A 13,563-nucleotide genomic window follows, 5' to 3' on the forward strand; every position below is an offset into this window, starting at 1 on the left:
CATTCCCCAGCCAGGAGCTCAGGCCCCTTCTGCCGCAGGGCATTGGCCAAAGGGTGCCCAAGAGGCCCTCAAGGTCTGCCCCATCCCGCCTGCCTGACCCCCCACCCCCCTCCTCACCTCTCGCCAGCGTCTCTGAATTCTTTTTCCGAGCGACCATCCCATGGCCATTCCTATGATGAGCAGGTCGATGAGCAGGAATGTCCTGGCCGCCCACCGGATGCGCTCAGGGTCCGACTCGTCCAGATGACAATCCTCCAGAAGCAGAGGAGAGGCATCCGTGCTGCGCTCAGGTTTGCTCACAGGGTCGAGGGGATGAGCCAAGAGCAGCAGCACGTAAAGCTGCAGCAGCGCGGAGGAGCCGTGAGCAGCCATAGTGCTCTGCCAGCAGCACCGAGGCTCTGGGCGTCTCTCTGCGAGCAGCTGTGCCTGGGCACTGGGGCGCAGCAACAGCTGGGGACAGTTGCCAGCCAGCGTGCCGTCCCCAGAGGCTGTGATGTCACAGAAGCACAGAACGCCCTGGCTGCAGAGAGCCCTGAGAGAATGTTGAGTCCAAGCTGGGAGCCATGGCGGCAAGCATGGCCAGCAGAGCGGGGCCCGAGCGCTGCGGCCTGGCTTGCCTTGCACCCGTGCCACAATGATGACTCCAGCAGCCCCTGTCAGGCCATTGCAGTATCTGATGGCCCACGCTGGGCACAAGTTCTTCCCAATGGCCAGCGTAAACCTCCCTTGGCCCAGCTTCCAAGCCTTGTTGGCATCTGCTCTCTCTTGTCCTTGCCCACCTGGCTGGCGCTGCCGTGTTGCTCGCTGGCCTGTCTGTGGGAGAAGAGGCTGTGCCAATGAGTGCTGCTCAACTTGGAGGCCATTCAAAGGAGGATTTGATTGTGCCTGCTGTGGGAAGAAGGAATATGCGTGCACATGGCCACTTCCCATAGGTTTTACCCCAGATTTTCATGAGCAGCTGTCCTAGTGAAAGTCAAGTCTGTTTTAGTGAGTATTTGAGGGCTTCCAGAGCACAGTGCCATCTCAGGGGAATTCTGCTGGTTGAGTTCTACTGAGGCTTTGAGATGAGTTGCAAATCCTGAAAATGTTCTCCTTGCCCAGGTAGTAATTTCACAGTTTAGACTCTGGGGATATTGATTGCTCAGTGTTGAGGACCTCATGTAACTTTCAGCCCCAGAAACTTTCAACCTCCAGTGATTGTCCTTGAGACAAAACCATTTGAAATCTTTTTTTCTGTGGACAGGAATTGCTTCGGTGTTACTTCACATCATCCATTAAAAATTTGATGCCTGGAACAAATCCCGAGTGCTGTGTGATTTCCTTGGTCGTGTTCTTTGGAATGGCTTCCCCCTCATTTTGTGAAGCTGGCCCCAGAAAGGTCATAGATGGGTGAGAAGTTCTGAAAGGCCAAGTGGTGCAGATCTTTGCCTCCTGTTTCGAGGTCTGCGGTGAGCTGTGAGTCCAAGAGCTGATTTGAAGTGATGGTGAAAACACAGTTGTCGTGGTTTTAAAGCAGTAACTGAAAAAATACTAGAAAACTTACTTTTTTCTTGCTGTGAGATATGGATTAGAGCAAGAGCAAAACAGGCTTAAAACTTAAAAGGAATAAAGAAAGTTTATTCACAAAACTACAAGAATAAGAACACCAGAATAAACTTTCAGAAAACCCTTTTATCCCGCACTACCCAGCATTCCCTTGTTCACATGACAAGATAGAGACAAAAGACTTTGGAACTTTGGTGTTTAAAACAGTCCCAATTCTTGCTAGAGTCTCTTTATCAGTGTTTGTATAGAAACAGAAATCTTCTTCTGCTAATCTATGGAGTTTCTCACAAGAAAAATATTTCTGTTATAGTTTTCTATTTGTTTGATGCCAGCTGCCCGGAAATCTGCCATGAGTTCACTCCTCCCATTTCACATCACTCTGAGGTGTGTATGGGCCATGAGTCCTCTTCATCTGTCTCTGTGAGCTTCGCAGGAAAACAGTTTTCTCATTGCCCTCAAGGCCTCAAATCTTCACTCCACTCTGTTCCAGCGCCTCACTGTATCACAATTACTCTACTTTTTACTCAAAATCCACACTTTGAACACTCCATGCTTCCCAATATACTCTGTCATGAATTAAAGGAGTTTTTTTCAGAACATGGTTGTCCATCTCCATAGCTTTAAGAGAAAAATATTTCAGCTTATAAAGCATCTCCTTATTCTCTCTTCCCTATCTAAAACTTAAGCCTTGTTTTTGTCCTATATTTTTCTAATACTAAAAAAAAAAAAATCTGTGTTTTTCTAAAAGTGAAAAAAAAAAATAAAAAAATAAAGTAAAGAGTAGAAACAGAATAATATTTCTGAGAGGCAGGACATTTTTTAGTTTGTGTTGTCCGATGGAACAACAGTCACTTGAAGAAATTCCATATAGTAGAACATGTCACATTTGTCAATTTTAACCTGAAATTTATTAACAGGAATGTCTGTACTACGAACATGTGTTAAGTATAGGAATATATTGCATGTTTTCCTACTTGTAAGAAGTAAATTTCTGTCTTTACAAGCTAACACCATTAATTTCAGCTCTTAGTTATTCCCATTGCATATTCTTTTAAACAGACTTAATCAGACAAATTTTGTGTTATTTAGCAAGTAATGCTTGGTTATTACTACAAGTTCTTGAAGTCATAACACTTAAAATTGCAGTACATATATATTATTCTTACTATGATGATGTGAGTTGGCTGCTAGTCATTTAACTATATATAAGGTCTTACTATTTCTTAGTGCAATTACTTAAAATAAGTGTCTTGGAAATTGTTTTTATTTTTAGATTTAAAACTGTTCTTACTAAAGTTGATTTGTTAAAGATTGGACAATGTATATTTAATAATTAATGTTCCCCAGTGATATTTATTGTCAGTCAGGATTCACTTTACAGTCAATAAATAACCTAAAAAATCTGAATTTTGTAGCCAGTTTTGTCTAATTCTTAGAGCAATGCTTTGGGAAATTGGAGATATATATATATGAATATAAATATGTATATCTGCTATATACCTTTTTTATGATGGTTTTGTCCTACTACTGCAAATGTTTCTTTTTGTTTGTTTTTTCCTAACATACATAAAATTTTCTTAACCATATTTAAAGCTACCAGCTTGTTATTCTGACAAAACCCTGTGAGAATAAATTATTTTTATTAATACTCTACATGTCAAAACCTTGCAGTCAGTCAAATAACAGAAGGAGTGTTCATTGTCTCTCTCCCCCACTGATGCTGTTCTAGGAGTTGGAGTTAGAAGATTCAGACATCAAGTGAAACAGTGAAAGATGATAAGAAAACACTTGATTCTCACAAGGTATTTCCTACTAAAAGAGATTGTTTTGCAGTTTTGTTTGCTCTTGACACTATTTTGAGTAAATGTGAATTCCTAAGACATGCTCAAGGCAATTAAATATTTATGCTCCCCAAACTCAATTTTTAAGCAACATTTTCTGTTTACAAGAATCAGGTTTGCTTTGGTTTTATCTCTTTTCTTTCAGGTTACAAGACAGATTTTTTTATTATTATTTTCATTGGGGGAAAAAGATATGTATTTATAGTGTTTGTGAAGACTTTGCTCAGCTGAAAAAAGTAATAGGTAACATGAGTATAACATTGTGTTCTTCCATATTTCTATTTTTAAGTCCTATTACATGTGATATTTTCCATTTTGCCTTCTATTAGGCCTGAAATTGGAAACTATTTAAAACCTAACAAACCCCGGAGTTTATCCCTGTTCTTTGAATAGCAACAGAAGTATGGCTGTCATGGTTTGACACATCAATGAAGAACAGCCTCTGCTCTGCAGCAGGTACTCAAGTGGAACTTTTGCAAGTGGGCTCTCATCAGGAGTGAAACACTGGCTGCTGACTCTGCTGCTTTTGGTCACAGACTGCTGCCTTTATGAACCAGGTTTGTCCTTCTGCCTCTTTTGTGTTTTATATAGACTTGATTACAAATGAGGCACTTGTCCTCTTAACCTGGGAGTTGCAGCAGGTCAGCAGCAGCAGGAGTTACTGGCTGCTTCCCATCAGCTGACTCCTTTTAGCCAACCCTTCCCATTTCCTGCGCCAATCCGATTTTTCCAAGCAATTAGGAAGAAAACTAAACCATAACTTTTACAAAATCACTTTAGGGAAGATGTTGCTTAATTGTTTGCTTCATTCAAATGAACACTTCTAACATTCACTTCTCTGAGTAAGAATGCCTTTTATGAGAAGCTGCTAAAAATAGGAATTTGAGAGCAGGGATGTTAAAAGTAGGGCCAGAGAGGAGCAAATTTGTCGCAGGGCAAGTTCTGTTTGCACTGAGGGAGTACTATCAATTTTGTCTCTGTCCTGTCTTTCACTGGTCCTGAAACAACAGTGCCTGCTTGAACAAACCTGCTCCTCAGGAGTGATTGGATCTGGTGCTCTGGGTGTTAGCAGCTGCAGTGCTGAACCACAGGCAGACATGAGATCTGACTGGATCACCCTTGCTAACATTTTCATGTAGAACCCATAACTCACTTGATCAGCAACACTTGCTTGAATGCTGCCTTTTGCCTTGGCTCTTCCCACTAAATAGTTCTTGAGCTGGGAAGTGGTCCTGATCTAAGAATCTGCAGTAATCTTTAATTCTGCCTTTATAACTCAGGAAACCACAGTAACCTTCATTTTAGAATGTGAACATTTTTTGGACAAACACTGAATTGTAGCTTCATTGACATGAGCTAAAGTAAGCTCTTTCAGTGGTCCTAGAGTGGTAGCTGTAAAAGGCAATCAGAGTGAAGATCCTGAATAATTTTCTTTTCCAGCCAGGTTTTAATGTATTTCCCCTGCAAATCAATTCATGTATCATAGAGCTCAATTACCTGCCCATAAAATGAGAGTTGTTGCTCAGAACTGTGGAATTAGGGTAACAAGAACTGTAATGATACACTAGATAAACACTGTTGCAATACTCTCTCAGCCCTGTTAGGGTATTTTAAATTTGCAGCAGATCTCAGTAAGGATGAGAAAATGCTGAGCTACATAAAAATGATGGAGACTGGAGGAGAAATTAGCCTTGCAGTGTTCTACAGTCCCAACATTTCCAACCACCACACCTGGTAGTGAAAATGCTGGTTTGTATTTGAAAAAAAGGAACTGCAATCAATCAAATGCACTGCCAAGTATAAATTAATTTCTGTAAGTCAAGTCCCTTAGGAACAATTCCTTAATAAAAGATCTGTTTCAAATCTCCTAAGTCTTCTAAAACCAACCCCAACAAAACACAGAAAACATAGTGTCTTTATTTGACCTGTCCTAGACTTCATTTATTTATTTACAGTCTGAAGGATGAGTCAAGTACCTGCAGTGGTGCCTTTAGCAATGCAAAACAAAATATTTTGAATATTCTTATTTAGCGTTCCAGTTTTAATGAGCTTGGAGCATAGTGAAGGAGATCAGATGTTTGCAGGTTCTGGATGAGGGTAGAAATAATTAAAAAGCATCTTGAAAGTAACATCATATTTTTGTCAGCCATCTCTTCAGGGACTACTTTAAATCCCAGAATGTTCAAGAGCCATCATCACTGTACAAACAGAAGCTCCAACTGAACGAAACCAGAAGAAGTGGATATGGCAAATTCTCTGGTCCAAGTGGTGATATTAATCTGGTGAGGCTCTGGATTCCCATTTCAGACATACTATCACAGCTTAAATATAGGAAAAAATTGGGATTTTACTTTGCTGTGGTCTCTTTTTGTTTTGCAAAATATGTGATAGTTAATATATGAGTAAAATCTTGTATAAAAACAGGTTTGTTTTTTGGTTTTTTTTCTAACAAATAGCCAAATGCATATTACCTGCCTTGCTGGAAAATAATTGAGGTCTTCCTCTAAGAAATTTTTTCTCAGAGTGCCTTTCTTTGTGATTTGTGTTCTTATCTTAGGAAGATACAGGAGTTGCTCATTTTAATGCTGTCCAGCAGACTATTCCATGCTTTCTCAGCTGTTTGGATCTGCAGTTCAGGATTGGACCAAGAAAAATGGTGATGGGATGAAATTATTTTTATTCTTAAATGAGGACAATTCCATTTTTAAACATACACATGTGCTTCCAATGCTTTCAGTAGTCAAGGATGAAATTTTGAACAGACATGAATTCCTCAGTCTTTGTTTCTTTTTCCCTGAAGGATGGAATTTGGACTTTGCCCACCAGTGCAGTCCTTGCTATGGGCAGATGTTTCTTCTGTTCTTCTTACCAGCAGTAGGAGTGGTTGGACACTGAACCTCAAAGAAGAGGGAGCTAACATCCCTTACCTGGATAAGTCCCACAGGTAAGCACCTTGGAGAAGTTCTTCAACCAAAACCAGTTCCTGTAAGGCTTTCCAGCCCTTGACAGGAAATAAGCTGATTCCTGCAGGCTGCAACATGAAGACTTCCAGACTGAAGTGAGCATCCTGCTATAAGGAAGGATTTGGGAGTAGTGAGTCATCATTTGTATGGGAAATTAATCTGTGATTTTTATTTATTGTTTTTTTTCATTTGAAGTAACATCACATCATCATAGAGAGACATTGTCTGTCATTTCTGGTGTGGATACCTGAATAACTCAGCTAGACAGGTAGCATGATAAGGCAATACAATGCAGATATTGAAAGGAATTTTTTGGATGATTTTTTTGTTAGTTCAAGCTGCAGTCCCTGATTTATTCAGGCTTTGAAGTACCATGCAAGCCTTTCCCACAGAAGAAATTCTGTTTTATGTAAATAATGCACTGTGCAGTAAACTAGAAGAAAGCAGGGAGCATAGAGCATGAAGTTAGTGTTTCATGCAGGTGTTTGAAGGCAATGTGGGATTCCAGAGCTTAGTGTTTGAATTGCAACTTGAATTTCCTTCTTTGCTGTTATTTAGACTGCTCTGAAGTAGTCATGAGAAGCAAAAATGAAAGGCAATGTTGTTTGATGGGGACTGTGGTAGGGCTTTCTTGCCAGATTTGAAATGGCTTGAATTGATTAAAATCTCCAGGTGAGGGGAAGGTTGTATCCATTCCTCTCTCTTATTAAAGCAAATTTTCCAAGAGGGATGTAAAATTGCAGTTGAGGGTTGGGGTGGTTTTTTCTTTTTTCCCTTCTTTCATGTGCAACCTAACAACTCCAATTTCGCAGGCCTATTTAACATTTGATCCCTAAAAGTCAGTCCTTTGCTTTGTATTTTGGGCACTTGTTCATCTTGGGAAATTTGTCATCTTCTCAGGGCATTGAAGGTCAACCAAATGCTGCAGGTTTCATTCTTCCTTTCATATGGTCTATGTCCTGGGGTTTGACTCTTAAGCAGAGCTATTTTTTTATTTTGCAGCCTAGCAGTTGTACGGTGGGGCTGTGTGCAGGTGAATTCACTTGAGAACGATGGGTAAATCAGCTCCTGGGAAGATGTGCACTGCCTGGCCCCGATGCTTCAGCATGCTTGAGGTCAGCTTGGCTGTCTCTGACTGTCTAATAATAATGCAGAATAACAGAATTAAGTATTCATTGTAATTGGTGATCAATAAGATTTGTTTTCAGCTAAGTCTGCGTGCTAGTTTCTAAAGCACTCCAGTCTGTTTCATCAATGACCTTTGTGGTTTTAGCTTAAGCTAAAAATCTAGTTTCTGCTGTTGTTATTTTCTGCCCTGTCGCTGTGAGAGGAAGGGATGATGGCTGGAGGTTTGGCAGTCAGCGAGGGCCTGGCCACCACTGCAGTTCTGTACACTCAGCCTTGGAGATGTGATCAGGAATGTGCTGTTAGTTGCCAGTTTTGTATTGCAAAGACTGAGCATGCTGCCATCACTGTGTTTGATGAGTGAGTTTTCATTGGTTTGGTCCAACTCCAAAGCAGCCTTAATTTGAAGGTGGAATTCTTCGTGGATGAGGCTGTGAAGAATATGGTGTTTGTACTCCCATCCTACGGGCAGTACGGTAGAACAACTCCTAACTGATTTGGTAATAAAGACCTAGTTTTTCTTCACTAAACCTGCCCTAGCCAAATTCATCAGCTGGTGATAGCTATCTCTGGAGTGGGAGTTCTTTATTGAGTTGATTGACAATTTGATATACTTTGTCAAGCTGTGTTGTTTAGTTTCTGTTGATCCAGAGACACCTGAGGCTCCTTTTGCTTCCTAAGGGATTAAAGAAGCAAGCACTTAGAATGAGATATTGGGAAGATGGGTGCAGGAGACTTTGTAATTTAGTATGGAAAAACATAATAATGATGATGAATATTTCAGGTGGAAATGATAGTATTTCACTATATACTATGTGAAATGCTTTTATGTGATTTTTTTTCATTTCCCTTTTATTTTTTAATCCTGGATAAATTAAATGAGGCTTTTGGGGAAAGCATGAGCTGGAATTTCTATTGAGGTTGATAACCTCTGATTCTGCTCTTGTTTGTCTGTCTGCTGGAACTTGTAGCAAACTAGCTATGTCCAAGTTTAATTGTGTAATAATTATCTTTCAAATCGAGCCTTTCTCACTTGGTGCTGATGTATTTGGGGGAGGGAGGGGAATGGAGAGTAAAGAGCTCCTTTCATGAATACAATTTTAATTTCATCTTGCTGATTTGAGCCTTTCCAAGATTCAAGTGAGCATTGGATCAGGTTGGAACTGAGGGGATGACTCATGACTCTGGCATAAAAACTACATTGCATTCCACATATTAGGAGTTTTCTGTTGCCCACAAGAAAGTTCAGGAAAAAAAGACAAAAAGAGAAATGGGTTTCAAATTTCCTGTGCTATTTTCAGTTGACTCCTCTTTCTGGAGATGCCTTAGCAAGTGTAGGACATCTGAAAAACTTGGAACTGCAACTTTCTTGTTGAGGCTCTGATGAACATTGCTTCTGTCATCAAGTTCTTGTGTTCATACTTTGAACTTAGCTGAGTAATGTTGGTATCAGCAGACTCTGCTAAAGCCATGCCTTCCTAATTAATAATGCATTCTTAATAAAAAAAATAAAAATCTATTTCTTCATGTATTTAATTACCTAGTGAGTGTAAGACTGAATGAAGTTAATACCGTGCAGATTTCAAGCAAAACGCTGCTTTTTAATGTGCTTCAGTATAGGCTATGCACAAGTCAATAGACATGATTTTTAAGCCTCAGTTACCTTTCATTACCCTGTGCATATTCAAATTCAGATTGATGAATGCTGAACCAAAAGCAGACATCATAGAGTTAATTGAAGTTCTTTAAATTCAGAGGCAAACTATTTTCATAGCTTTGTTTTGAGGGTGGGTTGCTTTTGATGTCTGGGGTTTTTTTGGCTAAGGCAATGGCAAACATTTATTTATCCTGCTCCCTCCCCATTTTCCACCATCGTTGTTGCCAGTGATGCCTGCAGTGCTCAGTGGTCAATGACCCTCAGCCAGGGTGAGCTGCAGGAGCCTTACAGACGGGCCTGTTCTTTCTCCCAGTGCTAGAACAAGTGCAACAGCACAGTGCCATTTTGCTAAAAGCTAATATTTTTCCCAACAGGTTCTTCTCCAGGCAGAATGAAATGCTTTCTTCAAGAGCAACCACATCTTTTCTCTGCCTGAAAGGTTGTGTTTGTTTGGGGTTTTTTCTCTTGCTTTAGACCAAATTCCAGAAACGCCCCATAAAATCAGCACAGTTTCCCACAAAATTCAAGAAAAAACACCACAAAATTCCTGAAATGCCCCACCAAATTCCCGAAACATCCCACAAAATGTCCTCAATATCCAACAAAATCCCAGAAAAGTCCCACAAAATTCCCTAAATCTTCTCAAAACTCTACCAAATTCCAGAAAAATCCCACAGAATCTCCACAAATTCGCACAGAATACATGAAAAATCCCTGATAATTCGTCAGTTCTCTACAGAATCTCACCAAATTCCTAAAAAGTCCCTCAAAGTTCCACAAACATCCCACAAAATCTCCCTAATATCCAACAAAATTCCAGGAAAAATCCCACAAAATTTCCTAAATCTTCTCAAAACACGACCAAATTCTAGAAAAATATCCCACCAAATCTCCACAAATTCCCACAAAATACATGAAAAATCCCTCAAGATCCCTAAATCGCCTCAATATCCCTCAAAATCACACAAAAATCCCACAAAACCTCCACAAGTTTCCACAAAATCTAAGAAAAATTCCTCAAAATTCTTCAAGTCTCCTCAAAACCACACAAAGTTCGTGAAAAGGCCCACCAAATTCCAGAAAAATCCCACAGAATCTCCACAAATTCCCACAAAAATCTAAATCAAATTCCTCAAAATTCTTCAAGTCTCCTCAGAATCCCACACAATTCCAGAAAAACCCCACCAAATTCCAGAGAAGTCCCACAAAACTCCCTAAATCATTTCAAAACCCTACCAATTCACAGGAATGTCCCACAAAATCTCCACCAATTCCCAGAACATCCCACAGAAATCCCACAAAAATCCCTAAATCTTTTGAAAACTCGACCAAATTCCAGAAACGCCCCATAAAATCAGCACAGTTTCCCACAAAATTCAAGAAAAAACACCACAAAATTCCCAAAATCTTTTCAAAATACCACAAAATTCCTGAAATGCCCCACCAAATTCCCGAAACATCCCACAAAATGTCCTCAATATCCAACAAAATCCCAGAAAAGTCCCACAAAATTCCCTAAATCTTCTCAAAACTCTACCAAATTCCAGAAAAATCCCACAGAATCTCCACAAATTCCCACAGAATACATGAAAAATCCCTGATAATTCGTCAGTTCTCTACAGAATCTCACCAAATTCCTAAAAAGTAGTTCAAAGTTCCACAAACATCCCACAGAATCTCCCTAATATCCAACAAAATTCCAGGAAAAATCCCACAAAATTTCCTAAATCTTCTCAAAACACGACCAAATTCTAGAAAAATATCCCACCAAATCTCCACAAATTAACACAAAATACATGAAAAATCCCTGATAATTCGTCAGTTCTCTACAGAATCTCACCAAATTCCAGAAAAGTCCCTCAAAGTTCCACAAACATCCCACAAATTCTCCCTAATATCCAACAAAATTCCAGGAAAAATCCCACAAAATTCCCTAAATCTTCTCAAAACACGACCAAATTCTAGAAAAATATCCCACCAAATCTACACAAATTCCCACAAAATACATGAAAAATCCCTCAAGATCCCTAAATCGCCTCAATATCCCACAAAATCACAAAAAAATCCCACAAAACCTCCACAAGTTTCCACAAAATCTAAGAAAAATTCCTCAAAATTCTTCAAGTCTCCTCAGAATCCCACACAATTCCAGAAAAACCCCACAAAATTCCAGAGAAGTCCCACAAAACTCCCTCAATCATTTCAAAACCCTACCAATTCACAGGAATGTTCCACAAAATCTCCACCAATTCCCAGAACATCCCACAGAAATCCCACAAAAATCCCTAAATCTTCTGAAAACTCGACCAAATTCCAGAAACGCCCCATAAAATCAGCACAGTTTCCCACAAAATTCAAGAAAAAACACCACAAAATTCCCAAAATGTTTTCAAAATACCACAAAATTCTTGAAAACGGCCACCAAATTCCAGAAACATCCCACAAAATGTCCTCAATACCCAACAAAATCGAGAAAAATCACAAAAAATTCCCTAAATTTTCTCAAACCACAACCAAAATTCCAGAAAAATCCCACCGAATCTCCACAAATTCCCACAGAATACATGAAAAATCCCTGATAATTCGTCAGTTCTCTACAGAATCTCACCAAATTCCAGAAAAGTCCCTCAAAGTTCCACAAACATCCCACAAATTCTCCTCAATATCCATCAAAATTCAAGAAAAATCCCACAAAATTCTCTAAATCTTCTCAAAACACGGCCAAAATCCTCAAAAATCCCACCGAATCTCCACCAATTCCCACAGAATACATGAAAAATCCCTGATAATTCGTCAGTTCTCTACAGAATCTCACCAAATTCCTGAAATGTCCCTCAAAGTTCCACAAACATCCCACAAAATGTCCTCAATATCCAACAAAATTCCAGAAAAATCACAAAAAATTCCCTAAATCTTCTCAAAACACGGCCAAAATCCTCAAAAATCCCACCGAATCTCCACAAATTCCCACAGAATACATGAAAAATCCCTGATAATTTCTCAGTTCTCTACAGAATCTCACCAAATTCCAGAAAAGTCCCTCAAAGTTCCACAAACATCCCACAAAATCTCCCCAGTATCCAACAAAATTCCAGAAAAAATCCCACAAAATTCCCTAAATCTTCTCAAAACACGACCAAATTCTAGAAAAATATCCCACCAAATCTCCACAAATTAACACAGAATACATGAAAAATCCCTGATAATTCGTCAGTTCTCTACAGAATCTCACCAAATTCCTAAAAAGTCCCTCAAAGTTCCACAAACATCCCACAAAATCTCCCTAATATCCAACAAAATTCCAGGAAAAATCCCACAAAATTCCCTAAATCTTCTCAAAACACGACCAAATTCTAGAAAAATATCCCACCAAATCTCCACAAATTCCCACAAAATACATGAAAAATCCCTCAAGATCCCTAAATCGCCTCAATATCCCACAAAATCACACAAAAATCCCACAAAACCTCCACAAGTTTCCACAAAATCTAAGAAAAATTCCTCAAAATTCTTCAAGTCTCCTCAAAACCACACAAAGTTCGTGAAAAGGCCCACCAAATTCCAGAAAAATCCCACAGAATCTTCACAAATTCCCACAAAAATCTAAATCAAATTCCTCAAAATTCTTCAAGTCTCCTCAGAATCCCACACAATTCCAGAAAAACCCCACAAAATTCCAGAGAAGTCCCACAAAACTCCCTAAATCATTTCAAAACCCTACCAATTCACAGGAATGTCCCACAAAATCTCCACCAATTCCCAGAACATCCCACAGAAATCCCACAAAAATCCCTAAATCTTCTGAAAACTCGACCAAATTCCAGAAACGTCCCATAAAATCAGCAGTTTCCCACAAAATTCAAGAAAAAACACCACAAAATTCCCTAAACCTTTTCAAAATACCACAAAATTCTTGAAAAGCCCCACCAAATTCCAGAAACATCCCAAAAAATGTCCCCAATACCCAACAAAATCCCAGAAAAATCCCACAAAATTCCCTAAATTTTCTCAAACCACAACCAAAATTCCAGAAAAATCCCACCGAATCTCCACAAATTCTTACAGAATACATGAAAAATCCCTGATAATTCGTCAGTTCTCTACAGAATCTCACCAAATTCCAGAAAAGTCCCTCAAAGTTCCACAAACATCCCACAAAATCTCCTCAATATCCAACAAAATTCAAGAAAAACCCCACAAAATTCTCTAAATCTTCTCAAAACACGGCCAAATTCAAGAAAAATCCCACCAAATCTCCACAAATTCCCAGAGAATACATGAAAAATCCCTGATAATTCGTCAGTTCTCTACAGAATCTCACCAAATTCCAGAAAAGTCCCTCAAAGTTCCACAAACATCCCACAAATTCTCCCTAATATCCAACAAAATTCCAGGAAAAATCCCACAAAATTCCCTAAATCTTCTCAAAACA

The 13,563-nt window shown here is 39.3% G+C and overlaps 1 long non-coding RNA gene across 1 annotated transcript in view; it reads left to right on the top strand.

Annotated features, from left to right (window-relative positions):
* Window positions 1-545: 545 nt before the first annotated feature.
* The window catches only part of LOC147653749 (uncharacterized), a 114,434-nt gene continuing 101,416 nt past the window's right edge, over window positions 546-13,563 (top strand). Inside the window, exon 1 of the long non-coding RNA XR_015285759.1 lies at window positions 546-987. This is a non-coding gene — a long non-coding RNA (uncharacterized LOC147653749). The remainder of the gene's footprint in view (window positions 988-13,563) is intronic.

The sequence above is a fragment of the Cyanistes caeruleus genome, chromosome 4 (genome assembly GCF_971803275.1).
Source record: "Cyanistes caeruleus chromosome 4, bCyaCae1.hap1.1, whole genome shotgun sequence".
In the NCBI taxonomy this organism is placed as follows: Eukaryota; Metazoa; Chordata; class Aves; order Passeriformes; family Paridae; genus Cyanistes; species Cyanistes caeruleus.